Consider the following 16,947-nt stretch of genomic DNA (forward strand, 5'->3'; position numbering starts at 1 on the left):
GCTCTTCCAGTCCCTTAGGCTATAAAAAGAGACGCTCTGGCCTGGGCCCGGCCTCCACCATTCCAGTTTGACGGTTGCTTCCCAGGGTACAATAGCCCCTCCCAGGATGGATTTCACACTGCCTCTGTACTCTTAGGAGAACAGAGAGGGGACACACAGGGAGGAGAGGGGTGACAGAGAGGGGGAGCAAGGGGACCTCTGACACAGTCTATGTTAATTTGCATTTCATGCTAGGGCACTGTTTCTGCCTCACTTGCCGGATGTCCAAGAGCTTTTTTTTTTAAAAGAAGCTCCATGGACTCAGTGTATCAGTTTTTTTTTCTCCTTAGTCACAGTCCAGCACTTCCAACAGACATTCATAGTCTGAGCATGCATGGCTTCAAACTACCACAAAGACTTCTCTACACAAACGGGAGCCTTTGTCTCCAAGGAAAAGAAACTTTGTACTCATGCCATCATGTGCACACTTGTAAAGCCTTAGTGCTCACTTTACAGTAAGTTATTTCATAGTAGTGACACGCCTGCCAGATGCCCACTTGTATATTGTATGACACGCTGACTACAGTCATGTGAGAATGTCAGATAATTAACTTGTAGAAGCAATGTGTTTATATGTTGAATCTTATCTGCAGTATGTTTTCGTCATGCTTACACGCCCCAAAAATATCATGTCTTATTTTGTGTAAATGCTTCCAGATAACACACATTAGACATCACTTTATATCTTCTGGAGCCTTAATTTAAACTTGGAATTAAAATGAAAAAAGGAAAAAGAAAAACAAACCTTAACAAAACAGCACTACCTGAGCTCTCTTTAAGACAAACTGAGCCGTTTTTTTCTGCTATAGTGTGATTTGTTATATCTGATTTGACTGGTACATCAAAGCAGCAGCCAGCCATGTTTTGCTCTGATAGCTGTGGTTTGCTTTGTCACCTTGAGCTACACAGTAGCTAGCATGAAAAAAAAAGCGGTGCCAGAACTGATATCAGAGGCAGCAGCAGATTTTGGGAATCCCAGAACTTGGTCACAGCAGAATGACTTGTGTTTATATTTCATTTTCCAGATATATTCAACTTTAGTACTTTTATATCTATCTATCTATCTATCTATCTATCTATCTATCTATCTATCTATCTATCTATCTATCTATATTTATATATATATATATATATATCTATATATATATATATATATATATCTATATATATATATATATATATATATATATATATATCTATCTATATCTATATATATATGTGTGTGTATATATATATATATATATGTGTGTATATATATATATGTGTGTATATATATATATATATATATGCAGAGGCATTTAAAAGACATCCAGTGCTTGCACTATTGATCTGGCTGCATACATATATAGTGTGAAAAAAATATATTTGCGATTAGTAAAGGTAGTGAATGTGTCTCAAGTCAAACAACTGTTGACCTGGGTTTCATTATGAAAGTGATGATCAGAGGGCATGTGTTACAGAAAGCAGTGCAGCATCTTTGGTATATGGGCTCAAAGAATCTCCCTTTTGCCACATCATTTTACCCTACAAGGTGTGAAGGTCTAATATTTGTCCTTTCTTGTTTACATAGATTATCGATCTAGTTGCATACCTAATCTGCATGCACAGATACATTTTTTGGGCAGATAACAACACTTATATTACATATACCTCAAAACATTTAGATTATTTAAAGCTAAACCAAGTCACATGCGGAGCAGAACAGATCAAGTTCCACTCAAGTCACCTGTATAGCTCCTCCTTTTGGTTTTCCTTTAAATTTTAATCACAAAAAATTATGCCATTGTTATAATTTATTAATGAATTAAATTAAATTGGAAAGTTTAGTAATCTAAACAACCAAACAATGAATTATCTTTTAGAATTAAAATGTGTTGCCTGCTGTTGCACACAGTTGTATTGTTTCTGACTGCTTTGAGAGATTTTTTTTATCTAAAGAAAAAGAACTTTTTTGCTAAGCAGTGAAAACACTAATTGCCAATAATCGTAAGAACAGAGGTACGATGAAACTGATATAAGACTGCTCACAATTGATCCAAGCAAGGTTGAAAAGTCCAGATTTAACCATTTGTGATGCAGAAACATCCAGATTGTTCAAAACCACAGAGGATACCACAGAATGGAAAAGGTTTGTGGACTAATAAAACAAAACGTAACATAACGAAAGCAGCTATTGTTTGAGAGTTGGAGCCTTATCAGTCGTCCAAAGAGACTAAATCTGAGTTAGATGAAGACATTGTGTTGAAGACATTGGGACTAGGGGCTTTTTTATTGGGAAGTATCTAAATTATTATTAAAACATGTCATCTGGATCTTTAAGGAACATTATATTCAGTATATTCAGGACACAAACATTTGTAAGGTAGACTGGCTACATAACAGATGGGTAGGTTTATTAGTGAATAAAAAAAGTTTTTTCTTCTTTTTTAGTGAACAACCTTTCTAAGGTGGATTTAACCATTTCTATATTTCTTCTAAAGTCTTTTGATGGAAATGATTTGAATATAGTCTAAAGCTCGTGTAGTTGCAGCTCCAGCTTTCTTTGCTCAGCTGTACTTTTCTTTTAAACTCAGCAAAATAAGAGATTATAAGGCCATAAACATAAACTTTCATTGTATCACACAATAAAACTGAGTCAGCCTGTTTTGTTTAAAAGAAATAGGACAATTGCTCATTTTTCAAAGCATTTTGCAAAATGGGGGTCGCATTTCAAAACGTTTTGTGATGTGTCATTTTCACAAGTGCACAAAATGCCTGAACGTTTATTTCCGGAAATGCATTATTTTTTCCATCAGCAGCTTGTATTGGTGATGGAGTCGGACCACTATGTGACATCTTCTTTTGCTAATCCTAAAGATTCTCAGTGGGGTTAAGGTCCTGAACAATTCATTCACCATGTTTTTCACTATGATCAGGAGGCCGGCTGTAAACACTTTTAGTAAGATAATGTTGCAGATCCTAGATTTGTTCGGGCACTTCTATCAGCTATTGCTTGTGTGGCTATCATTCTGAAAAAGACCAAGTTTGCAAACTGAACTATTACCTCTGCCAAGAAGGTTATATTTTTGCCAGTATTTATCTGTCTGTCGGCTTGTTAGCCACTCAATGCAAATGCAAATAGGTGGATTTCCTTTTATAAGAATAGATTTTGGTCTAACTTAGATTCCATTAGTTTTAGGAGTAATATGGAATGAATTGTGGAAACAGGAACTTCTTCACAATATGAATGGAAATGAGCTGCTTGGCAAGTGCTTTTCAACTAATTTTTTTTTTAAAAATTAGTTTCACTGATTAGTTATTTTCTTTAACCTACAAAATATTTAGTTCCTGTAACCTGAGTAGTTTGAATAGTTTTTGCATTATAATTGTGGAAATGCCTACAATTGTACTATTCAATTTTTAGTTTGCTATTAAAAAAATCTTCTGCCTGCATTCTTTCCAAGAAAGAAACTGGAAGGTGTTAATAATAAATAAGACAGTTCTTAACCTAGTTGTAATTTTTTCAAGAATTTGAAAAATCCTCATATTGCACACTATGAGGATTTTTAGTCAATTTGATGCTTTGATTGCACACATATGGATAGCATGAGTACTGGAGGTTATCAAACACAGTAAACGAAGTGAATACACAGAGGAAGGGAAAATCAGAAATCTCAAAACTGTATTTCTCCCATTTCAAAGCTCGGTCTGCGTGAGATCAAAATGACTGAACAAAAAAAAGTTTTGTTTGCATGATGTGGACCAATAACAACTGCTGGACGTCTCTTTGATCATGAATGTTTAAAGAATAAGAGGCTACAATTAATTAGTGTTTATAATTAAGTACTAATTTATAATTAGTAATATTATAATTATAATATTATAATTATAATATTATAATTTATTACTGGGGCGGCTGTAGCTCAGGAGGAAGAGCAGTTGTCCTTCAACTGGAAAGTTGGGGGATTGATTCCAGGCTTCCCCTGAAATGCCGAAGTGTCCTAGGGCAAGACACTGAACCCCAAGCTGCCCCCCGATGTGCCTATCGGGGTATGAGTGTGTTGGATGAGTGTGTGTGTGAATGTGAAAAAAAAGTGCCTCACAGCAAGAGCGTCACTGGTTCGATCCTTGGCTGGAGAGGGGTTTGGTCAGTGGCCTGTCTGTGTGGAGTCTGCATGTTCTCCCCGTGTATGTGTGGGTTCTCTCCAGGTACTCCGGCTTCCTCCCACCATCCAAAGACATGCATGTTAGGTTAATTGGTTACTCTAAATTGCCCCTAGGAATGAGTGTGAGCGTGAGTGGTTGTTCGTCTCTCTGTGTGGCCCTGCGATGGACTGGTGAGCTGTCCAGGGTGTACCCTGCCTGTCGCCCAAAGCCAGCTGGGATAGGCTCCAGCTTCCCCGCGACCCTGAATTGGATTAAGCGGTTCAGAAATGAATGAATTTATTACTACCAACAATGTGTTCTTTCCTATTTGGCTAGTTAGTAGTGACTTTATTAGGTTAATCCAAAAGTTATTTAATCGTGTTGTAGAACTGCAAGAGGAGAAAAGTGTAGTTGTCCACTTTCCATGTGAAGACAGATTCACAGAAAGGGACAATCAACAAGCGCCGTTCTGTAACCATAGTGGGTCAGTACTGGAAAAAACAAAAGCAAAACAAGAAAACCCCCAAAAATTAAAAACAGAGCAAAACAAATAAACAATATCAACAAAAACATCTTCTCTGGCTATTGTTATTTTTTTCAGAATGATGCTTTTTCCTTACCTATTAGGCTAAGTCACAATGTCCTTGTTATTAGATTAAGAGGCCACTTGGAAAAATAACCCTGCCTGGAATGATGATGCATTAAAAACAACTTAGCTCTGAAAGTTAAATCTGCAGTCTTGACTGGCAGTGGGACATAGCGACAAAGAAAAAAACAAACAAAAAAAACAAACAAACAACAACAACAAAACAAACAAACAAAACAATAAAAGACATTGCATCTCATTTTCTAGTAACACCTCCCCCTCCCCCATTGTATTGACTCTGATAGAGTTCACGGCTACGATGCAATGAGGACCTACTGATTGCCAGTGAAAGAAAATGTAATTAAAATTTAAACAGGAATGTGCCTTTTATGTAGAAAAACAGCAGAAGATCACATCTGTTGGTGTCTGACATTGAAATGGCCTTTTTTTTTTGACAAGTGAAGTGTGTGTCACAGGAACTCTCCTCAGTCTTTGAGAGACTTCCGTGGAAGCAAGTTTGGAGTTTAAAAAGGGCATGTTTATAGCAGACAGGATTAATCACATGTCGGTGGAAATGTTTCAAGTTTGACACCACAAGTCCTCATTCAGATAAAGCCAAAGCATGCAGCAGCCCCCCCGAACATCCTCGGTTCCATCCATTTTTACTTCCATTATATCAATCTGGCTCTGTTTTTCCTGTTGAATTTATTACAGTCTTTAACTTTAATGCAGTCTTCTGGCATGTTCTGGGGTAACACATTTTTCTCTGCTCTGTTTTTAAGATGGATTTTGTTGACTTTATTTGACACTGGAAATGCTTTCACGCTGGCTAAATGTAAAAAAAAAAAAATCTGCCAATCTGTATTCAGATTTCACTATATTAACATTTTTTCTGACTCAGTCAGTCGCTGCTTTTGGTAAGTCTGTTGAAAACAAGCTTTAACAAGCTGTTCTGGTTGGATCCAGCTATCTGCCCTTTGCAGATTTTTGGATTATATACAGAAAACAAGTAGAAATAATGTACATAATGAATTTCATAAGTGTGACTGTTTTGTACTTCTTGGTGGTGAGGATGTGCATGAGTGAAATCATTTTCAGAATTGGGATTGATGGGGACAACAGTTTATAGTTTTAATATAACTTTAGATGAGTAACTGCGTTTCTGTTCACTCCATTCTGATGGGGTGAGAAATAGTGAATGTGATGATAAAACAGTAGATCGTCCAGTTTGGTAACTTTATTTTTAAAAACTGGAGGATCAGACTTGAGGAATTTTCTGCCAAAATGGACGGATCTTGTTTTATTTTTAATTCATTTTCTTTCTTTGTAATTCTTGGATTTTCCTGCTTCTGTTGCACCTCGCTGTGAGGCTTTCAATGTTTTATGTAAAGCACTATCAGTTGTCCTGTCCATGAAACATGCTATACAAATAAACCTACATGCTAAACAGTAACAACAATAATTATTATGATAATTATAAAACATAAATAAACAAAAACTAGTGTGTATTTGTGTGGACCAGTGTCTCAGTCCCCACTGATGAAAAACACCCCCACAAGATGATGTTATCACCATGGATGGGGACATACCGCAGATTAGATTTGGACTCTGTTGCCCACAAAGAGAGTTTTAGCAGACTGCTTAGTAAAAGTGTTGTGGGGATATATTCTTTCCATTTTTGGATGATGGATTTAATGATGCTCTGTGGGACTTTCAGAGCTTTTGAATTTATTTTTAATACTCCATCCCCCTAACCTGTTTAGAAAGTTTGTTGGCCTTTGTGGCGTTGCTTTCTTGGTGGTGCCTATTGATCAGTGATATTGCACACTATGAGGATTTTTAGTCAATTTGATGCTTTGATTGCACACATATGGATAGCATGAGTACTGGAGGTTATCAAACACAGTAAACGAAGTGAATACACAGAGGAAGGGAAAATCAGAAATCTCAAAACTGTATTTCTCCCATTTCAAAGCTCGGTCTGCGTGAGATCAAAATGACTGAATGGCTTATTTCCCCACTTTCTTATCTTTTTCTCCAAAAGTGAAATGTGCTGAAAGGATTCCTGAATCCAAACAGTGATCCAGATTACCATCAAAATTATATCACTTATTACTTTTCACATTTCCAACAACTCCTAAAAATTTAATGAAAATCTATCCATAATTTTTTGAGTTATCTTGAACACAAACAAACAGACAAACACTGGTGAAAACATGACCTCGTTGGCAGAGGTAACAACAGCACATCACTACTCGCTAATGCTAACTTTGCCATGCGGAATGCTGGAAAGCATGACTCCGGGGTGCTTTTGTTTCAGATGCTCATGCATGACTGTCGTGCTACTGTGGTACGCCAACTCTGTATGGCAGACAACACATTTCACCTGTTTGACACTTCGATTAGTGTGAAATATCCCTGAACTTTGGAAATATGTTGCGCCGCCGGCAGTTTATTTTTTGTTGTTAAAACAAAGATGCTGCACAAAATGACAATACTGCCCCCGGCACTTCCTGTGGTGCTTGACGTCATTTGTTTGGTGTTTAGAGTTCTTATACTGTCTGAAAAGTTGTGATTGGTAAATGGCGTTAAGTTGCCTGGCGCAGCTTTTTTTTTGGAAAGCCGTTACGGGCGTTTATAACGCGACGTGGCGACAATGATATTTCACGTCAATGAATTTTCATTGTTGACGTTGTCGACTTTGTTGACAAATCATTGCAGCCTTAATATGAAAATTAACTTTTAGAATCTAAATTGTGCTAGCAGCTATTCATATAGTTATTTATTTTTAAAGAGCTAGTCTGAGCTTTCAAAGTATTGAGGAATTTTTAGAGCTGAACCTCTTTACAACTCGCTGGGTCGAAGACACAAAGCCTCCGGGTCTATGCAAGGCCTGGTTAGAAGTAACAGCAGTTTGGGAGTTACAGCATCAAACTATGCTTTTCAAAAAAAAAAAAAAGACATTATAACTTTGAAAAATTTTCCATCAAATGGTAAAATGCCCAAGTTTCAGCACAATAAGCTTTTGTAATGGGAATATATGAGCTGATGGTATCTGAAAATCATTACATTCTGTTTGTTTGTCGGTGCTCAATTTCCCTGTACACAGATTACATTGATGTACATTGTAGACTTCTGCTAAAAACTTAGCACTTTGGCAAAAGTCTTCAATAACTCTGTGGTGTTATTGAAGACTTTTGATGAGTACCCTGAAAGCAAGCATCTTTACGCTTGTTTGTGACCAGTAGCTGCTGCTATGTAGGCCTTTCTCCCATCCAAAAGATCAGACAAGAAGCTTGATCCTCATGCAGGATCCAGCTTCAAGCTTCAAGCTGCAGCCAGAGCAGGAGATGATCACGTCAGCTTCACAACCAGACTGAAGCCTCAACGCTAAGTGTCAGATATTAATGAAGAATGTGATTGAAAATGTAAAAAAGTTCAAAGTACTGAAACATGTTGCAGACTGGAGCTGTTAGTTAAATTACTTTATTTTTTACATTAATTTCAGGTATGTTCAGTTTTGGATATTTTCTATATCTTTTATACTGTTTTGAATAGAAACTAAATTAAATGTATTTTTCCAGACATTAAGACAGCCTGTCTTAATGTCTGGATAAATACATTTATGGACTGGCGACCTGTCCAGGGTGTACCCTACCTTTCGCCCGAAGACTGCTGGGATAGGCTCCAGCTTCCCCTGCAACCCTTCATTGGATTAACCAGTTATGATAATGAATGAATGAATGAATGAATGAATGAATATATAAAGTATAATGTCCTGCTGGGGCTACAGTGTATACACACTGTATTATTGTTAAACTGTAATTGTGCGTCTAGATACTGTATTGACACACACAATTTTTTTGTACTGTTCTTTGCAGAAAAAACTACGGTCTCCCCAAATTTAGTAGTATAAATATATGACTTAAAACAGACATTTTCCAAGTGGTATAATCTCATATGTCTACTGATTTGATTGACATGCTAAAGGATCAGCTTTCCAGTGAAAGTAGTAATAGTTTGACTTGTTACCTTAAGCTCCAGGATGATAGCAAACAAACACAGAAATGCTTTAGCTGATGCCAAAGGCGACAACAGATTGTGGGAATCCTAGAACTTTGACTCAGTGACTTTTGAAAAGCGAACTTTTTGAGGATGTTGACAAGTGACATTTTATGCTAGATCAGCCTACCGTAACATGTCACATGTTATCATGCAGCTACAATTCGTCTGTGCTCTGTGGTCCCAGGTGCAGTTCTTATAGTCATACTGGATTAAGATCAGAAAGAAGTTAGCAGAAGAGTCTGACGTCTACTTCTCACTCTGGAAAGGTGTTCATCACTACAGCAAGAGAAGGATCCATTGTTGCTGGACTGGACTGTTAGCAGCAGTGAATATTTTAGACATCTTTACCTTCAGTGTATTTATATTTTTCACAAAAATGCAACTTGTCCAACAAAAAGTTTGCATCTTTTTGACTGAAAGGTTGGTGAAAGTAGAGAACGAATGCAGTTTGCGAAGTCTGAAACTGATGTTTCTAAATGTAAATTTAGTCAGCATCAGGAATCACGTCAAGCTGCTCTAATCATAGCAGTCGCTTTGCAGGTATTTTTATTGTTATTATTACCTTGTCACATGCTGACAAAATTGTGCACGACAAACATTCAAAAGCAAGCTTGCCATCTAACCTTCACATATTTTCTTTTTTGTCACTTTGAAACTTCAATATTTGTCTTGATAAATAAAGCCATTGTCTGGTCAACACACTCAGAGCGTTCATATCTCTGTTCAGTGATTGCACAGTACAGCACACACATGTCCTGTTCAGTGTGCTGTGAGCACAAATGGCAGATGGGCGGTGGAGGTTACTCACTGTGTCCTTGATTAATGCGATTTCTCTGCCATCTTGCTGTAGTTGTGGGCCGACATTACTGGATCAGCTCTCTACGGCAGAGGGCACATGAAGGCCAGAGTGGTTTTCTGAAAAAAATACTGGAACCCTGCATGTCTTAAAAGTGTAAACACAACGGCAGACCTGAGGGAAAATTGGGAAGAAATTTCTCAAATGTGCATCGATAACCTTCTTATCACATTGTGTGTAAGTTCAATGTGGCATTCAGTATGGCCCTGGGCATCCTTTACTTAAATCCAGTTAAAATATTCATAACATATAATGCAAAGACCTTATCTTTTTTTCTGTGTGTTCTAAAATCTTTGCTAGGGCAATGCTGATTTAAAGCGAATCCATGAAATCTGCAAATGCCTGTGAACAGCCTCCCACTCAGATTGTTATGCCTTTTGACAGCCAAAGAAAGACATATTGCATCTGTTCTCAAAGAGCTGCTTGCAGTAAACTGGCCAAGTTATATTTGAATCTCCTGGTAGGAAGTCCACAGGGAGGCAGAAGAAGGAGGTAGAGCCTGAAGCAGGATCGTCTCTGCCTGGTACTGTTTGCCGTCGTCGGCTGTCCGTCATTGTCTGTTCAGTGTTTGCGTGCCACTTTCTGCAAAGGAAAACCCTGAAGCAGCATGCTCTCTGTTAAGTTTTCCCATGCTGTTTATTCAGTCATCACCAGCTGCTGTTCAATGCTTTGTCTGTTGATAGTGGTTTGTTGTCACTGACCACTGCCTGAGAGAACTGTTTGCAGTTGCAAACATCGGTTTTTTTTTTTTTTGTTTGTTTGTTTTTTTTCAAACTATGGCTGGGACTAAATATGCAAGCAGTTGATATGCAAAAGTACAAATGCTTTAAATACCAGTTATGGGCCATGACGCTTTAACAAAATGCAACTCAGTTCTTTTTTTCTTACACAGATGTAAAAAAAGTAGAGGCGAACAAAGTGTCGCCATATTTACATAACCAGGAAGCAAATATGGAAATCTGAAAAATTGAAAAAAAGGAAAATATGACATTTTGTTCCAAAGTGACACAGTAATGTGTGTCCTGCCGGGGCTACAAATCATCCTTAAAAAATGAACACATACCTCACTTCACCCCTGCACACATCCAACATCCCTCTACTCATTACCGCATTTGGTACACAGCGAGGGATTTTTCATAGCTCTATGTAGGTCAGGGACAGGGTGTGTAGGAGTTGGTTTCATCTCTATTCTGTGATGTATCTTATTTTCCCCACAAGAATAGCTTTCACACAGCCTCACTCCTGGGGCTCTTTATTTTTCTAAGCTGCAGCTTGTTTGACGGCTTGTCCAAATACCTTCCCTTAAAGAAAGTTGCCGAGGATACCTGTCATTACAATACTCTGGAGTACAAAACTTCAACTTTGCATCATTGTAACCAGGTCTTGTTTTCAAGGTCATTATATGAAAAACAAAAACAAACCTATAACATCTGCAAAATTGTTCTTTGTTTTCCACAGTCCAGTTTACTCTAGTGATTTCTCAGTCAGTGTGTCGAAGAATAGTGACACCAACTTTGATTTAAACTTTTCTTCCCGACGGTGTTCAGCCAATAGAAAAGTTTTGCTTTATTTTGAGAAAATGTTCTGTATACTACAGGCCTGATAGCCACACCCGTATGAGCTGTGAGCTAATCAATGCTGCAGTGATGAATGTAGAAACAATGCTTTCAGGGGGCAGAACAGAAGTTTTCACTCCACAACGGGGTCATTGTTGACCAACGAGTGGGCCAAATAGAGATACTGTGTTTGCGGTACAGAGGAGGAGAAGTGATCCAAAGGCTGCAGTGGCATGTTGTGGAGGTAAACACACTGACATCTAATTCTTTGGCAAGCTTTTGGTCTTTCAAAAGCATTCCAATTTGTGCTATAATAATAATAATACAAAGTCTCAAATGACAGGTTTAATCATCTTTGCCAAAACAAGTGTATCCAAATAAACACTTGGACTTGTTTGCTTGTTGTTTAATTTTTCATCTTGACTGTGAAAATTACTGTTCAAAATTTACAGTCCATGCGAGAATATGTTAAAATCTAAAAACAGCTCAAGGCTTCCGTTGTGGATTAACAAATCACAAGGCAATCTTCCCAAGTTGCTGCATTTTAAGTAGGGCTGTGCAATTAATCAAAATGTATTTGCACTTATGATTTCTGCTTTCAGCAGCCACGAAAACAAGATAATTGATACAATTATTTTGCTTTCCTGTTTTTCTTGCAAAGCTAGCAGAACTGAACTAGAAGATTGGCGTCTCCCTAAAACTCACATTCATTCTCTGACAGTCCATGCCCTGTTACGCTGATGATGAACAAAGGTGACAGAATGGGGGAAAAAAAAAGGAGAGACATGGAAGGGTAATAAATACGTTATGTTCCAGCAAAGCTTTTTCTTTATGATCATGCAGCCCTAATTATTATATTATCAGCTGAGATGCTGAGGTGTTTCCACAGGTGTAAACAATATTTGCCTTTGAAACACACTTGCTTGATTTGACTCTCAAATAAAGTTACGGTAAGCTTGAACATTTTCTTTTTACACTGAATTTTAACTTTTGAATTTTACAGTCGGTGCATATTCAGAAATACAACCAGAGAGGTGACAAGGTAGAGAAAAGAAAAGCTGCTTCTTCTTTTTTTTTTTTTTTTTCAAATTCAAATTTAAAAAAAAAAAAAAAAGAAAAGCTGTTTCATTGTTCACATAAATATCATGTTACTGTGTTAGGACCATAGACTGTATATAAAAAGATGGACGTAGCCTCCGTGGCGTCACCCATAGGTTTCTGAAGAGCTGAATGGAAGCTCTGTGGGCGGTACCTATCGTTGCCATCTTGGTAGGGGCATGCGTGTCGTCTCGCTCGGAAAATACAATTATGGGCAAAGAGGTGGAGCTCAGAGGTTGACTGTAAGCATCATGGTAGATGATTGACATCGAGCGAACTTCAAGCTGTCTGTAGCTAAGAGCTTACCAAGCTAACCTGGAGATAGCAGGAGCTAACCAGCTAATGGGGATAAGCGGGCTAAAGCTAAGTCATATTGTTGACCGGCTGAAAACCACAGTTGTTCTACGTTCTTCTTACTTGAAGCGGGAGATCGTGTAACCTGTCAATAAAAGGACACTCCCCTAAATATGCTGAATTTCGAGACTGAATAATTTTAAACGGGTGAGTTAGAAAAAAATTCACTCCCCCCACAGTTGTCATGAAGGTAAACTTGACCTATTAAAGCAAAAAATGATTTTTGTACCAGGCTGTAAACATGTTTATTTCTGCTGTGAATTTGGCCTTTTTAACATGGGAATCCACGAAGATTTGCTCTAGCGGATGAAGGGGGAACCGCAGTTTTATGCACTTCTGCATAGGCTTCACTTTTAACGAGAGGTTGCTCCTTGGTTAGAACAGGCCTTTTCTTCAGACATGTTTGGTGCTAATTCAGGATTCAGAGACAAGACTGTTGTTTTTTTTTTTAAATGTGGGGCATAAACATTCATTAGTGTAAATAAAAGTCAGCAAATAACAAAAGACAAAGAGTTTAACAGAGGATGTGACAGTCATTTTATTCAGGTTGTATGAAAAGTGTAAACAAAGACTTTTTTTTTCTATTATTTTTTAAAGCCACAAGTGACATATTTTTGGGCAGCTTTCCTGAGCAGCCACCCCATGTTGAGCCGTTCCATGCTGTCATTTTCCCCAAAGAAACCTGACAGACGTCCTATCAGACCCAACAATATTCAGCATGGAAAGCAGCGCAGGGCTTCTCAAAATGGAAAGCAGATGCTGGATTCTGGAGTGGTTCACTAACATAACGAAACAGAGCTTATGCGTCACAGAAAATCCCCTTTATGTGAAATAATGAAAGAACTGGGTGCAGAAATAACTTGAGGGGCATTGCTTCATAGGGAGTACCCTTTTTATCTTTGAAAATATAAAACAACTAAATTAAATGCTATGACTACTAACATGGTTAATATTTTGCTATTTGCTTAACAAGTACTGTGGGTTTAGGATTACAGCAAATGACTGCATGTCTGTGATCAACCTTTGCCAGCAATTATCCATGCATGAATAATTTGTATGTAAAATGGCTCTTACAGGTTACTGTCCTGTTTTATTGTTGAGCAGTAGCTATGCGAGTTAAAATTCAATGTGTAAGTCTATTTTCCAGTGCTAATGCTGCAAAAATGTCTTTACACTTTGCCTGTTATTTTTACATTGAATTGTACTGTACAGCGAAAGTCAGTAAACAACAGCGTTAAACTGTTCTTTATCTGTACATAGAAGATTAAAGAAGGAACCCGACTGCAAACCCCTGACATCCAAACACCTTTTCCTGAAGAGCTGAAATATTTTCTAAAATGCATCAAGAACCTGCCTTTGCAGATGTTTAATTGTGCTAAAATTAAATTTTGCCAAAATGGCGACGCCTTTAGAAGACATTAGATATTTGCATTGGAACAGGTAGGAAATTAAAATAAGACAAAAGAACATTTTACACAACACAATACAGACACCTCATGCTTGAACTGTATTGATACATTTTCCTAATTTTAAAACTGTAAATGAGAAATTTCACGCCCTCTGCGATGCAGCTTGTTAGTGATAAGACGAAATCAACCTCACAGATAACTGAGATCCGTAAAGTTAGGTCACATGTTTTCTGTAGGTTTGTGAGGATATCTTAATTAATCCACAGCTAAGCCTCTTTGTACTTTAATTAGTAAATTTGTAATTTGAAATTTAGTATTTCAGTTGTTCTGCACCTGGAATTTAAAGTAACATGTACATTTTTTTCAGTTTCCTCTAGTTTGCACATGGCGAAAAAAATAAGCTCTACATGCTTTTATGTACTGTAAGAATGTTCTGAAGAATATTTTACTGTAAACATGCCGAAGGTTGAACAGTTCATTTCAGTTCAGTTTTGTTTAGCATAGCATCGATTTTTATCTTGTGTGTTTTGAATGTGGCTGTTTTGTTAAGCAGCTTTGGTATGTTTGCAGAGATAAGGGAACATTCCTTTCTTGCAGTCTATTTACCTTTTTGCCTTTGTCCAAGTAATTCCCATTAAACTGAAAGTTGGAGGTAAAGCCACAAGCCACATGTTTGATAACTGCATGTTGGTTCACATTTGGCAAAGCTTATCAATCAAAGGTTAAAGGATGATAATAATCTATCTTTTAGTTTGGATTTGTTCTGGTGCAATCGCAAAGAGGTTACAAACCCTTGGAGAAAGAATACACATTTAGTTGAAGTCATTATTCAGTTTCTTTTAAATGGCAGAAAAATCTAGTATTTAAAGCCTTGACCTTGCTGTTGTTAATGTAATTTTTTCTACCATAAATTTAAACCCAAACAAGATTTAATTGTTTGGGTTTTATTATTATTACGTATTTTGGAAAAACGTAATAATAATAATAATAATAATAATAATAATAAAAAGAAAAACATTTGTTTTGGTATTTGTGGACGATTTGGTTCAATTTCGATTTTGGTCAAATTACAGGTACAACTGGAAATTCTGTAATAAGTTCTAAATTTGCAAATGGTCATTTCATGCATTTGACATCCAATATTGACATCTAGGGCTGCACGGTGGTTAGCACTGTGGCCTCACAGCAAGAAGGTTGCTGGTTCAATCCTTGACTCGGGCAAGGCTTGGTCAGTGGCCGTTCTGTGTGGAGTTTGCGTGTTCTCCCTGTGTATGTGTGGGTTCTCTTTGGGTACTCCAGCTTCCTCCCACAGTCCAAAGACATGCATGTTAGGTTAATTGGGTGCTTTAAATGCCCCTAGGAATGAATGTGAGTGGTTGTTCATCTCTGTGTGGCTCTGCAATAGATTGGAAAGCTGTCCAGGGTGTTCCCTGCCTTTCACCCTAAGACTGCTAGGATAGGCTCCAGCTTCCCCATAACCCTGGATTGGATTAAGCAGTCAGTAAAATGAATGAATTATTGACATCTAATATTTGCAAGTTTTTGTCTTAAAAAAAGCAATTATTTAAATGGACTGATGCAGAACGTTTACAAAAGCTTTTAATGTTTGGTGCTTATGTACTATGTTATATATGACTTTGACTGTGAGATCCACAATTTTAATTCCGAATAAAAGTTAAATCTACTTTAAAGAGGTCAAAAATTACCATGTAAAAACCTAAGTCCAAATTAATTATGAATTGCACATAATTCCAAAGTAAGTGGCTGGTTTATTTTCATTTCAAATTTGAATTGATTAATTCCTCTATCATATAAATCTTCATTTAACTTTAAGTTAATTCTGGTCTTTCTGCGCATGCTTGTTTTGTCCAGTCGTGATGATGGACATATGCCTCTCTCTTCTATATTTCTTCTCCTTCTTAGCTGCTCAAGAAAATGAAGTAGTATCATCATGTCTAGCTGATACTTCAAAAATATAATCAAAATTTATGCGAAAACAGTACTTATTATTTGTTTTTCATGATGTAACTGAAAAGAAGCAGGAAGTGGAGTTTTTTTTATTTATTTCCAGTATACACAAGTATTGTGCTTTTCCCCTCTTGTCCAATCAGAGCCTTAAAGGAAAATTAAGTAATGGTAAATAAACATTTATACATGTAAACCTGGAATTATTTTTTCTATGTAAACTTGAAGGAGTGTAAACTTGAATTATTTAGTTCAGAATAGCCAATTTCGTATTGTAACACATTATACTTTAATTCAACTAAAGCATCAACCTAAGAAGTGCATTTTTTTTCTATGCAGTTTTACATTTAACAGAAACATTTAACCATGTATATGTTTATGTATGTCTCCAGAGCTGAACACATCTATTAATAATTATTAGAAACTATTAAAAAGCCATTGTTTAGAGGCCTGTGCCTTTTTAGCCCCTTACTTGAAAATTTTGTGATCTTGATAAAATACATACACCTCTGCAACAGCAAGGTCTACTTTAACACTTCTGGAGTCATTATAAAACCATGTCAAAACAGTACAATATTTGAACATTATCTCTACTAAGGCCAACTCTGATAAAGCGAAGCTGAATAAAATTAGAGGTTTTACTACAGACAGTTCAGGCTGAGGTCTCCAAATTGGCCAATTTGGCACTGTTTGGTTCCATCTGTTCTCAAAGTCTCCCATTTGGGGACCTCACATTTCAAAGGGCCACTTTGACTATACACATGATCTGTTTGATCGTTATTTCTAATATAAATATAAGCTGTAATTTGATTTAATTATTTAACTGATTTTGTTTTTTGTTTTTTTTACCTCGTATTCATGTTTAATGTTTTTTTTTTTTTTTTTTAGCAAATC

The sequence above is a fragment of the Telmatherina bonti genome (assembly GCF_933228915.1).
Source record: "Telmatherina bonti genome assembly, chromosome: 6".
Taxonomy (NCBI): Eukaryota; Metazoa; Chordata; class Actinopteri; order Atheriniformes; family Telmatherinidae; genus Telmatherina; species Telmatherina bonti.